Raw genomic sequence first — 14,648 nt, 5'->3', positions numbered from 1 at the left:
TAAGACATTAAATGCCTGACAAAGTATTACTATTCAATAGGAATGATCAACATGCCAAGAAGTACAGCACACTAAATTCTCCTATTAATCAGAGTTTCAGAAGCAATTGGAGAAAAAACATCTCCTGGGGAAACCATTCCATTAACCTTGCACAACATGGCAAAAGCTGTCTCAATTTTTAATCCCTACCTTTCAAAAAATGTGGCTTGATGAAAGCAGTAAATGATCGTGTCAGAGCTAAAACTAAACAAATCTCAATGGAGTTCAAGATGTTACAGTTTCCACTTCCTATTAGCCTGGCTGGTGAGGAGGATGTGTCTGCAGGCAGTACAGTTTGACAATCACAAGAATTTTTCTGTGGTTTAAATGAAGTTTTCTGAATTTATTTTTTTCTGTATTCGACAGACTAGCAGCATGCCTATGGTGCCATGTTCTATTTGAAATTAAGGAGGGAATTTTCACCCCTTTTGACTTTTTGCCTCTCATTCAGAATCTAAGTCACTTACTTCTGTTCATACTACTGAACCTCTATAGGATTTCTTATGTAGTCTGGTTTACATCACTGCCTTGTCATCAAAACATAATTTGCATAGCACCTGCACCCATCTGCCTTGTTTTGTCCTGAGACTGCACTAGTATATGACTAGCATAAAAAAGCTCCAGTTAAAGTACCAGTTGCTTGGTGGGTTACCTCAACACAGATTCTTTGAGATATCATTGAAATAGGTGCCAATAGATCCTAGGAAGCATAATGAAGTATAACTTTGTGTGCCATTCATGCATCAGTTCAGTGTACTTGCAATGATGGCAGAAAGTGTAAGGGCATATTTTGTTCATTCAATTTTTTTAGAAGAAGCAGGAAATTTTGGGTTGGATTTTTACATTTCAAGGTCATTTACTGCATGTCTTGTCATATACTTGATGTCTCACATTTCACAGAATTGTCTAGGTTGGAAAAGACCTTGAAGATCATCCAGTCCAACCATTAACCTAACATTGACAGTTCCCAACTACACCATAACCCTCAGTGCTACGTCGACCCTACTCTTAAACACCTCCAGGGATGGGGACTCCACCACCTCCCTGGGCAACCCATTCCAATGCCTAACAACCCATTCTGTAAAGAAATGCTTCCTAATATCTAGTCTAAACCTTCCTTGGTGCAACTGGAGGCCATTACCTCTTGTCCTATCACTTATTACTTGGTTAAAGAGACTCATCCCCAGCTCTCTGCAACCTCCTTTCAGGTAGCTGTAGAGGGCGATGAGGTCTCCCCTCAGCCTCCTCTTCTCCAGACTAAACAACCCCAGTTCCCTCAGCCGCTCCTCGTACGACATGTGCTCCAGACCCTTCACCAGCTTCGTTGCCCTTCTCTGGACACGCTCGAGTAATTCAATGTCCTTTTTGTAGTGAGGGGCCCAAAACTGAACACAGTAATCGAGGTGCGGCCTCACCAGTGCTGAGTACAGGGGTAAGATCACTTCCCTCTCCCTGCTGGCCACGCTATTTCTGATACAAGCCAGGATACTATTGGCCTTCTTGGCCACCTGGGCACACTGCTGGCTCATGTTCAGCCGGCTGTCAATCAACACCCCCAGGTCCCTCTCTGACTGGCAGCTCTCCAGCCACTCCTCCCCAAGCCTGTAGCGCTGCTGGGGGTTGTTGTGGCCCAAGTGCAGCACCCGGCATTTGTCCTTATTGAAACTCCTACAGTTGGCCTTAGCCCATCGCTCCAGCCTGTCCAGATCTCTATTTCATCATCTTGATCATGACTCTCCCACAGCTAGCAGTCCCCCTCATCACAGAGTCATACTGCGAAGGGAACTGTCGAACTTGATTGCACCCAAGAGACAGGATGCAATTCATGATATTATGAACATCATTGTTGATGTCAACAAAAAGAGTCACTGCTAAGATAAAGCTGGCAGATGGAAGCCAGACAAATCAGAAATTGGAAAATACTACAGTTGGCTGCCAGTGTGAATTACTTTCAGGTGGTAAGGTTCATCCCTAATTAAGATGGCACCCTCAGCATGCAATCCTAATGAGCCCTAAGCAAAGGCATAATGAGTCCTAATTCTCATCTTGCATAGTTGTATTTCTCAATGTGGGTTGGTTACTATGCAACAAGTGAGGCATGTCAAGTATCTTGCATTTGTTAAGTGAAGTGGGAGTCAGATGAGATTAAAAATTTGATTAGTTCATTTGTGTGCCTGTTTTAGAAAAGTATGGGAGAGAAAAAATATAAAGTTCACAATTTATCTTATCAATAAGCTGGGGAAGTTTTGTTGGTTTTGTGGAAAAGTTTATCTTAATAGAATTGAGTAGATATACAGTATACATAATACACAAAGGTTCCTTGAAGTCTTTAGATTATTCAAAAGCAGATCTCAAAGCCTGGAGAGAAAACGATCTTCCAGCATGGTTGCCTTGTAGTTAAGTGAGCTTTATAACAAAGCTTTAATAAGGAAAGGTAGCAAGGTAGTATAAAAGTTAGATCTTTTGTAGGGGTGCATGGCCAAGAGCTAGCAGAAAGATCTGGCCATTCCTGGCTGAACCACAGAATTGTTCCTTTGACTTTAGAAAAGCTATCTTCTGTACTGCAAAGAGAAACAAATAAGTAAAAATACATATGCAGTCTCAGTTGCTGTTTGCCACCTATAACACCAAAACAGATCCCTTGTCTCATGGGCATTTTATGTCAGCTGTTGTTTACATCATCCTTGAGCAAACTAGCCTTCAAAGGTGTTCATTAACATGATACACAGACAATTCTAAGGCACAAATGATTTTCCAGAACCTGTTTGACCTATTACTTTCAAAACAAAGAGTCATTCTGACTTCAAAACCTATTTGAGACCTATAGATGCTACTGTATATGAATAAAGAATGAAATTAATACTTTTAAACTCTGTGGTAAGAACAATAGAAAGCTTACGTTCTGACAGTATCACAGTAAGTCACGTAATGATGAACATACCTTGTTTATGTTATCACATAACAGAGGGGGCTAAGTAGCACCAAGCAACCAGTCTTTTAAATGTGGTGTCCTCCAAACTGCTTGATCATAAGGCAATAATGTATTTTAACAGGCCTCTAGATCACTATCTACTCAAATCAACTCATTTGGGAGTATCTGGATTATAGGTGTAGTAAACGATTTGCACGGCCTTCATGCTATATATAAACTGGCTCATATTGCTTGCTTACATTGCACTTTGTTAAAAAGATTTGCCTGTGTCTGGTTATCAGTCATTAATATTTTCTTATAGGCACCAATACTTTGAGCATTGGGGAAAAGACAACTCAGGTTAGTGAAAAATATGAAGTGCCAGATGTTTAGCTAATGTGAATCAATGTTGAAGAAAATGAGTCTGGCAAGGAAAGTTTTGTTACTATGTCCAGGCTGGTGTGCATAAAGGTACAGAGCTCAGCATAATGGGGCAATTCCACAACAACATAGGCTGAAAATAAACTGGTTGATTTACAAGAAAAGGTGGAGTTTTTTGTTTTCTTTTTTTCTCCCCCAGTGGCTCAAGAAGTTGCCAGTGCAAGATATGAATGTCACGAAGAGTTCCTGGCATTCACATTATTCTGGTCTAACACAGATATGCTGAATACTGATTTGACAAACTCTCATACATTCTTTTGCCATAGACCAACCTGACATAACTCTTTCACCCTCATCTTCCACTAAGCAACTGCCTTTTCATCTTCCTTTACATTCTTTTTCCTTAGTGTTAGGCATTGCCAAGTACTAGTACACACTATTCCAGGAATTTACACCACTGTTAGAGCTGGTTGGGAATTTTCTGTGATTTTTTTTTTTCATTTTTTAGGAAATATTACAAAAACTAAACAAGTCATGGGAAAGTTGATTTTGTAGTGGAAGATCAAGTTTGACATGTGTTACACAGTTGCAAAATCATCATATCATTTTGACATTTTCAAAAGGAAACAGTTTACTTTCTTGGTCAAAATGGCTCAGTTTTGAAATTAAGTTAATGTATGCCTCACCTAAAGGTTTAGTAAAAACGCTGTGGAGGGAGGCTGGCTTGACAGGAGTGGAGGTAAGTGTTGCAGCACAGAAGAAAACCTTCCTGTGATTACCAGAAAGTGCTGTGACAGTGCTATGCAGACGTTGTTGAGTTTACAATGAAAGCATCAGAGAGGATTTGCCAGTCTAATCATTGCCAAAATGATTAGAAAAGCTTTGTATGGACACTGAGCTAGGAACTTAGATTCTTGTGATACTCCATCTAGAACTGAAAGGCATCTTATCATATCCCAAAGGCCAGATCAAGTGTGCTTACTTAGGCCTGTTTCCTACCCTGCTCCTAAGCCCTGTCAATGGATGGCAGTTCCCCAGGATCCCTAGTGATACCCTTCAAGTGTTCAGATGTCTCCAGCTCTACAGACATAGCTACCAGCAGAACCATTTAGATTTGCCAGACCTTGACCTTAAAAATTAACCTCAGAGATGCTGAGAAAGCCTGAGAATTCATGTCAGATGTCTTCTGAATCTATACTCAAACCTTGCACAGTCTGGAAGGTCCTAGAGCCACACAATAGCTGTCAGAACAGGTTATGCATTGTTTTATCACAATTTATAAAATTATCTAGGCCAAAAGGATCTTATTTGTTGTTGCTAGTAACAGACTTTGTTCTGGTGAATGACACTAATGGAAAACATCAGCGTGATAAGATGGCATAAGACCATACTTTTCTGTTACAATCTACTTTTGATAGAGGGCTTAACCAAGCTGTAAAGACTGCTTGGTAGGACTACTGTTTTTCCCCTTGATGAAAGTCCTACTTTGTCTGCTCCTGGCAAAGATAGTTCCAGGCACAGACAAAAGAAATAGCTATCTAAGCAACAGGCAGGTAGCCTGCTATACAGTGAGGCTAGAGAAGGGTTGAAAGGATTGCTTGGGTACAAAAGCAGCACTGTGGAAAAAGCCTTGTCCTCTGCCTTACCTAGACAGGATCACGAAAAGCAGAAATAAGGTTGTTGCTTTTGCCAAAGGATTTTAGGATAAGTTGGGTAGCAGTTACTTCAGGGAGATTATATCCCATCCCAGAAGTAGCAATTTGTGTCACTTGTGAGTCCTCTTGGTCCAATTCCCTAACAACAGCTGAAACAATAAACCTATTTTTTTCCTATCTGTATCTCAAGTTCATCTTATCCCCTGTCCCTAGATATGACTGGGAGGACTTTGCCCTTCATCTTTAGGGCAACAAAATTCAATTTTGCCTATACCACTGAGAGGCTCTGAGGAAGATCTGCTTTGGAAGTAAAGGAGAAACAGTGCCAGGGTAAATAACATTAGCCAATCTAATTTTTCTATCAATCAGTTTCAAATAAAGTTAAAAGACAAGCTGTAAAAGACACCACTCTTCACAAGCATCTAAGTTACCAAATCCCATCTCAAAGTTAAAATTATGTGAATAATTAGAAGTATTTATCTAAGCAAGCTCTATAGTTGTGAATGCTAGAGATGTTGCTGCTGAACTTTATCGTGTAGGTTTCAAAAATTAATATGTTTCTCCATGGATGACAATTTAGTCCAAGGTAGACTTGAATTTCACTGAATGACTAAGGATGGTACAGAGAAACCTCCAGCATTCTTAGAATTCCAAAGTTTATAAAATTTTGTTAGCATCCCCCAACTCTTTTCTCCCAGCTGCATGTTACAAAACCAATTTGTGACTCACATAATTGTAATCTCAGTTATTCATAACAATTAACTGCTTTGTTAAAAGGTTATTTACTGTTGGATTGATAGGATTTATTACCAGCTGATAATATATTATAAGTAGAGGGGCAAAGCCATAGGGGATTTCTGTTTTAGAAATTACACAATTGTTCTTATCTGGATTTTGCTATTTCAGATACCAAGCTATTCAGGAAAAAGTAAAACCACAAAAAGTTCTACTGGTTTTTGCTTGTTGATCTGTAAGTATTCTTTCCCTTTTTTTTTTTTTTTTTTAATCTTTAGAACTACAATTATGACAAAAACTAAAATTATCATAATAATGCAAGTTAGAGGATTCAAGGCATCAGTGTTTCAGGAACTTATATACAAAGAATGACATGAGGTTTTTTAGTGTATATAGCAAATGCTTTCATCAGTATTTCACTAGCTCCAGACTAGGAGAAATCGAGCAGGAGATGACTCCAATACATGATAGAAATATTAATTGCACACAAGATCTAGTGTACCACTACAACTCCTCAGTTTATATCAGAGATCAGACCAACTATTCATGTCATAAGGCTCATAAGCAGCTGTTAAACTTCCCTGCTGAGGATCATAAGCATCCTTCTCATACTTTCATGGAAGTGGTTGTTTAAGAGAGAACAAATGCAAGCTCAGATGGCACAGATACTAAGAGCTCTTACCAATCAGTATCACTTAAACAGCACCGAACATTGTCTAAAGCAGAATCATCAACCCAATCAATCCTGAGCAGCAGAACATGGAGAGCAACAACCCTCTGAGCCTCAAAATCTCTGGCCCTGTGATAAGCACAGTTTAACTGCGGGGAGGAGCAAAACAGCTATCCAACTGTGTCCTTAAAGCAAAGTAGACTGAAAGTGTGGTACTGGCCAGGCTAGAAGAGTGTATAATGCCCAGAATATGACAACTACATGCTGCTCTGCGTTACACTGCAGGAAAACATCCAGGGATATTTACCACCCCATAACCCTAAAGAGTTTGAAACTTAATTTATGTACCTGTATAAAAGAATCGTCTGGAAGCTGTGCCACCACTCTAACACATTCACCTTGCAGCAGCCTTGATAGCAGCAATGAAGTTTCAACTGTAGCTTCTCCTCCAGCTGCACAAACTTTCAAAGCCTCAGAAGTTATTGTTGTAGTAGGAGAGATCAAAGGCCTTGTAGCAGGTGTTTCAGCAGCTGTTCCTGTCCAATTTCTGCCCGAACAATTCACAGCTGGCTAGGAAAGGGCCTGCAGAAGTAGCTGAGAGCTACTCAGAATTAAGGGAAGTCTTAGTTTCTCTGACTCAGGCACTTGGTTTGTTATGGAGGAAGCAAATAATTATTACACGACATTTTCTATGTAGTAGCACAAGGAAGAACTTTTCTGCTCAGCACCTGGTTAGCTAAAGACTTACTGAGACTGCACAGCTGTGCTGAATCATTCTGAAAGGCAGCTTTCTGTCTAGCCAAAATGCCAGGAACACCTACTTTGCAGGGAATGGAGCTAGGTGCAAAAGCAGAGAAGAGAGGGTCAAATCCTTTACATGGCTCAGGACATCATAGCTCAGTTGCAATCAAAAGACATCCACCTACCTCCTGATGTTACTGTAATGAGGTGCTATAGCAGTAAGTAAACATATGCCAAGTACCAAATTTTGCCCACTGCTTGCTAGTGTCTCAGCAGATTGGAAATGATCCAGAAAACAGCCACACAGAATGGTAAATAAACCATACAATGAAAGAACAAAACTCAGCTTTTCAGAACAGAGGGATTTATTTGTCAGTGGTTTATACTACATGGGCAAAAAATTTCTCATGATGAAGGTGCACAAAATCCAAAGTGTGAAAGCTGAAGCCAGACAGTTTATGTTGGAAATACTGCAGACATTTTAGTACTGACAATAACTAACAAATCCTTATTTAACAATGAGGTGAATTCTCCGCTGTCTGGCATCTTTAAATAAAGCTGAGAGATGGTTTAAGTTATCTTCTCCAGCTCCACCATAAGGTTTGGAATGGTGGAAAACATGGGGCTAAACTGTCTCAGGACGTGCCAGTGGATGCTCTGCTCACTTCCCATTCTGGAAAATTGTCATAAGAAAGCTACTTAATTGGAGGACACGCACAGTGCACACATGCTGTCACAACCATCCTCAGGAGACTTAAAGAGTGCCCCTACTCACTGTGGCTGGGATAATAGCATTGTGTTGAAGTAATCGAGTATTACCCCAATGTACAATAGACTCAATGGTCAGTATAAGTATACATTGGCATGATTAACATCCAACTTCGTGCTAGAGCTATAAAAATAATTCATATTATGGTAACAATTTTAGTAGCTAAATATTTGCTTATATTTCCATTTGAAAAAAACCCAAAACAAACACATAAAAAGAAGAGGATTTTTCCTAACAGGGTAGAATTTTCTTGGAAAAATGGGGTGCTGATCTAATATTGCTTTCTTATTTAAAAAGTTTCAATTTGGCATGAATTTGAAATATTTGTATCAAAAACGGAAATATTGATTTGAGATGAAATATTAAATTATTTCATTCCCAGCAATGTCAGCACCATTGAAAGTGCTAGGTAGAAACTTTCCAAAATGAAACATCATTGAAAACTTTGGCAGAAGGTTCTGATTCAACAAAGTTGTTTTTTCCAAACAGAAGACAAAAAAGTGTTGGAAAAATTATTAGTTCTGCTTTGAGACCTCTGGTGTTGAGTGGTGGTGTATAGTCTTTAACTGCAACTGAGGAAATTAAATACAGTCTACACTCTTTAAAATGCAACATTTTAGAAAGTGCTTTTTTTTTTCCTTTAACTTTAATTTAAACAAATTTAGCACACCTGCAAAGAGTCAAGGGGACTGTCCTAGAAACTGAGCTCCTTTTGCTAGAGGACATTTTGAAAGCAAGGAAAAGCAGTGTTTGCTTCCTTCCCTATCTCCTCCCCCCCTCTTCCCCAATTTTGAGCAAATCAACCCTCACCTGTGTAGACCATCTGCAGTTATGGAAAGACAGCTCAGTGTTCATCCCCTCTGAACTCTTTGGTCTACTTCCCAAGACACACAGTCAGTTTTTCATTTCCTTCAAGTGTAAAATGTAATTGGGTACTAATTCAGGTACTTTAAAGCAAACAAGACAAGTCGGTAAAAAAAGCAGTGGAACCAACAGCAAAGAGAATTCTGCTGACCCAAACAATCCTAAACTGAGGAATGACTAAGGCAGCCATCAAAATCCTGCAGATGAACGGTAGGGTCAGGGATAGAGATTCTATGCCAAATAGCACAATTTCCTAACCATGCTACTGTAGTATTCCACTTAACCTCTGTGACTGAAATAATTTAACCGCTTTTATAATACTGAGGCCTACAGATTAAAGTAGCTCTACATGCTATGCATTATTAACATAAAATATCAGATAACTAACCCGACGTTTACATGACTTAATGCAGTAGTTTTACTCTTGGATTGCAAGGCACTTACGCTGCAACTAACCAACTAACCCCAAGCAAACAATTTCAGAGAATTTGTTTGTCAAAGTGTTTGAGAATTTTGCTCTCTTAATGGGTTAAAAAAGAAACTATGACACATGAAAGGATAATTTTGATATCCCTTTCACACAATGTAGAAAAATTACATTTGGATTTAAGCCATGTGTGCAAGGAATTTATATAAGAGTATATATTTATACATAAGTTCCTGGCACATTTGTGTATTTGGAAGAGCTCAGAGTGTTTTATAGTTTTATACATATACAGCACAGACTGTTTGAGGGGTTATTTTGTGCTTTGTAAACAAGATAAATAACCACCCTTGAATTGCTTTGTGAACTGTAAACAAACATATAATTCAAATATTTCAAAAGCTAAAATACATTGCTTTAAATAGGGCCTGGAATATGTTCTTTCACAGGCACATGCCAATTTTCCAGAGAAATAAAGGGGACTGCAGCCCCTGCTCCCATTTTCCTAGTTACCATTGCCGGGTGTGGCATGAAGTCCATGACAAATAACAGTGCTAAAAAAAAAAGATAGAAAAAGGAAAAGGAAAAAAAAGAAGAAAGCCAGCCCATTCCTGCACTATTTTCTGCCAGTTTCATTATAACCAGCCCTTCTCACAAAGTAGCACAGGCTTCCTTCTTTTTGGATACAGACATCTATGACAGAAATATGTCCATACTACACACTGTACGCTCGTATTGAAGGTAAGGCCAGACAGAGGCAATTAGTTGAATGTAAAAGTTGAACTCTCCATCTCCTTCTCCCAGTAGCTAGTGAAAATGAGTTTAACTCTTTCATCCTTCTGTTTTGCTGCAGCTATTTGGCCATCTTATCCCAAACAAACTATCCAATGAATACTTCAAAAGCCTTTTCCCCACTCCCTCCCTCAAATCAATTCACCCTGTGCTTTAAATTAATGCTGCTGAATTGGCTTCACAGCTGAACAGTAATGTTAGTAGTAAACATGGCTATGAATGCTGAGGCTGTTCAGCCTGTGGTTTTTCTGATCTTGGCCAACAAGTCATTACACGCCAATACCATTTCCCATCGGGCTGGAAAGAAGACAAATCCACATAGTTTTGTACCAGTTATGTGAGTCAAAGCATCTTCAGCATCCTGGATCTTTAAATGCATGGCTTCACAGGGTCAGGAGACTCATTACAAATTTATAAAGCCCTCTGAGATCCATAGAGGAATGATCAATAGCTATGACAGTGTCATTATTATTATGAATGTATTACAGTTTGGCAGTGTTGTGCCTAGTAGAAGTAAGGGAGAAGAGAGTCATCTAATAGGCAACTATATTATGACCCGAGGCATAGCATGAGTTACCCAACTGTCAAATTTTAAGAAGTGCTGGCTACCTGCCAGCTGAAGTCATCTCTTGGGACTTTGCTCCATTTGTAAGGAGTACGGGACTTGCAGGGTTGAGCAACAAGAACAGGGTCAAATGAGGCTGAAACAGCGAGAACAGAGCAATGTGCAGGGAAATGTAGAGCATGGTGGATCTGCACAGACAGCTGTAATGGCCCTTTTTTCTTCTATAAACCCTGCTTAGGGCCTGCTTTGTTACAACTCCCAAAGAGTATGTATCTGCACAGATACTATAGCTGGCACTAGCTGCCACAAAGTGAAAGAGGGTTTTTTGTAACCAAGATGTCTTGTCTCAGACTATGCAAAAGAAACATGATGATGCATAACACAGATACTTGACTTCAGGCACATCAAATCTAAAGATGAAATATTGACAGATTTAAACCTCAGTCTTACAACTGGATCTTCCTGGACAGAAAGGCCCCTTGCAGTATCAGAGGTTTCCTCTGAAACCAACCCTTTCTCACTCATGGACCCTCCCTCCCCGGCCAAGGCATCTGCTATAAATATTAGAAAACACAGTTTCATACTAGTCAGTCTTATTCACAGGAGATTTCCTACATGAAAGCAGATGATCTGTGGCCAGCCATTTAACTCTCAATCTTAATGCCCTTGAGGCTTTACCCTAAGGGAATTGTTCCCAGACTAATCCAGCCTTGCTTCCCCCACCTCCCTCCCAGTAAGGTAATGGAGTTCTAGCTGACTTCACTGCTCAAATAAAAGAGTAGGGGGAGGGATGAAGGCAGGGCAGTGACTTCAGCCTCCATAAAACTATTGGCAGTGTTCTGTAAGTAAACTATCTTTATTTCTCCAGACAAGATCATCAAGGAGGAGACAGATGGGTAAAACATGTGATGAGGTCTGTGATGGCTTGCCTCTCTTGTGCAGAGATCTTGGTGCAGGAGAAGGCTTCACTGAACCCCTTGCCACCACCCATGTTGAATCAGGAGCATGTGGTGGGTACAGTCCTATAGGCAACTCTTAACAGCAGTCATGTCCATTCACACTGTCATACTGATTCTTGATATCCTTGTTCTTAATAGACAGGCCTTTTATTTGAGCCCAATCTTGCCTGTGTAATGAAATCTCAGGTTCAGTTCTGGGAATTAGGAACAAGTGGTTTCCCCAAGGTGATCATGATACTTCTGAGAGCCTAGAAAAACTTCTTATTTTACCAGATCTACCAGTACTACCTAAACTGAGGCATCATGTTACTCCCTACAAGAAAATCTTCCCTAGGCATTTATCTTCTGCCTTATACTCAGTACTTTAAAATAATCCAAAGTCAGCATCTGCTGCTGCTATAGTAACTGCAACAGCAAGGATGGGGGCAGCATTACAAGCTTCCACTTCAGCATCTGGATTTTAAAATACCATGCACAACTATTAACTGCCTCCCCTGGCCATTTCCTTCATTTATTTTGCTCAGGCAAGCAGGCCTTACAAACCTGAGGTTGAGTAGCCTCAGCAGCACCAAATGGTCAATGATTTATTAAGACAAGCTGTAGATGCAGTAATGCTCACCAGGTGGCTAATAAACAGGCTTTGTGAAATAAAACTAAGGAAAAAAAAAAATCAGTGGTCTTTTCTTGGGATAGTTTCAAAAACTTTAAATATGCACCAGAACAGGCACACACTTCTTTTTTTTTTTTTTTTTTTAACAGTTTGACATGTGCTTTGAATGTTAAACAGACATAAACTTGGCATTTCCTAAGTCAGTATAATTCCACAGTGAAGGAAGGGGAATATATTAATGTAGAAATAGTCTCCCTCTGTGTGGAACAGCGTTTAAATCTCGTAGTGAAATGGTCTTATATAATGAATTGCAAGTATAACCCAAAGGCCAAAGAGGGCTTTGATCATGCTTCAATGTGCTTCCCAAGCTGTGGTGACACAAGGTAACTGTGAGGCTGAATAATGTTGCAGCCAATGCACCGGGAGAAGTTGAAACAAAGATACGCCTTCTTTTTTTCTTTGCTAAACACAGCAGAAGCTGCCAGAAGAACGTGTTCCAAAAACTGTAAAACTGTGGAATAGGCGTAAAGATAAGAAAATGTGCTCTGGAGTGAACAAAATACATATTTCAACAAGAAGAAGATGGCCTTTTCAGACAGGTCATCTATCTTGGGCATATAAAAAGCTTAGATGAGCTAGCCTTGATAGCTTGGCAAGATAATGGTGGATCCCAAATGTTTAAATTTTGATGCTCAAAAAAATTTTATATGGAACTCTAAATTTTTCCACAACAACAAAACATGAAATCTTATAGTAACCTTTTGTTCATGTTTCTCAGTAGCCATAAACTTGAGCGGAAAAAAAAAGTCTTTAACTAAAAAGTACATTGATTAAAGGAATAGTAAAATAAATAAAAGAAAAAGGTAATGAAGAAAAGAGAAGAACATCCTGACAGTAAGACAATAATAGACATTGAAAACTGATACAAATTTTGATTCCAGAAATATATCTGATTACGTACTTTCAATAAAGGAATAAGATCTTATCTTTTTTACAAAAATCACTTCTTTTCTTTCAGAGTTCTTATTTTAGTATTACCTTGCATTGTCACTAATATTAGCTGGTAAATAGGTTGGCATGGATCAGCTTTTGATGGGCCATTTGAGAACAGACAGCACCCTCTTTAGATGGCATCTAGTTTTATAGCCCTCTCTTTGTCCATAGGCCAGACCCTTTGGCATAGTATGAACCTCGAGATCATTTGTATAAATAACAGGAAGAGACTATTTCAGTGTATTCAGCCACAGCATATTTCCATTGCCAACTGTCCATCCATTTTTAATGTTTCTTGCTAATCAGCCCTGAGAGAAGACATAAAGACTGTCCTGTAATCATCTATGTATTGCACATTATATGAGCTGCACAAGGCATTTCCCACAGATTGGGATCCAGCAGTACTCCAGCATTTCAAAGTAACATGTGCAGAAAGCATGTTTGATTACAATTGGAGAAAGGTCTCTTACTGAATCTATAAATAGGTCACTGAATTCACTGATCTATGAAATAGACAAGCTCTATTTTGGAAAATGTAAACATTTGGGATCCACCATAGTCTTGCTAGGCCACACATACATTGGAGTGTGACATAAGTCCAATGTTCTTTTATAACCTCTTTAGTACAAAAGGTCCTCCTTTCCTTCTCTTGCCACTGGGTTTACTTCACTGAACTTCCTCAGGTTGTATAGTTCCTTAACAAGGAGCAAAACCTGAGCTCAAAGATAACCAAAATCTTTGGCCTATAGTCTAAGGCTCTAGTTCAGGAACATGTGGTGAGGACTACCCATATCCAGGAAAACACTTAAGCATGTACTGAATTTGGACTGATCTCAATTAAATTTAAATACATTTAAAATGCCCTCCTGAATGGAAGTGAGGGGAATTCCAAGTAAGCATATCCTCCAACCTGTTGGGAGACCTACACACTTCAGGGAGGACTTGCAGATGTGCTGGGATCAACTCACTTGATAATCCTTCTGGGAAAAACTCTTAATGTAAGTAGTGTTAAAACAATATCTTATATTTTGCCATCAGCTTTTCTGTCTTAAGTAATAACACTGATGTCATATTAGTCACTGTAAATATATTACTTATAAAAGGTGACAGATGAACACATTTGTAGCAGGAGCAAGTCTTTGGCAAGGATTTGTGGAGATAACAGTGAATCTGTGGGTAGACCCAGGGTATTAACTTCAACATACAGAGTTTAATAACATGAAATATGTATAAATAAAAGCACTGTCCACATCAGAATGACCTTCTTTCCTGGCCTCCACCATCAGTTGTCAGAGACATGACATCTCTCATTGATGTGCCAAGCAATGACCCCCTTCCCCCTCCCAATTTCAAATAAGGAATATTATCAAGTAACTTGTTTACCTTTTCAAATTTATGATGCATGGTAAAACAGTGCTGCCTTCTGCCCCTAGTAGTCAAATTTCACAGAAATGTGTTGTCACAGCTGACAAAATTTCTTTTGAGAAATGGCCTCTTTTCTACTGAAACACCCAAATTACCAGTCCCAGTGGATACCATA

Source organism: Strix aluco, chromosome 1 (assembly GCF_031877795.1).
Source record: "Strix aluco isolate bStrAlu1 chromosome 1, bStrAlu1.hap1, whole genome shotgun sequence".
In the NCBI taxonomy this organism is placed as follows: Eukaryota; Metazoa; Chordata; class Aves; order Strigiformes; family Strigidae; genus Strix; species Strix aluco.
Note: the sequence above shows the minus strand (reverse complement) of the source record.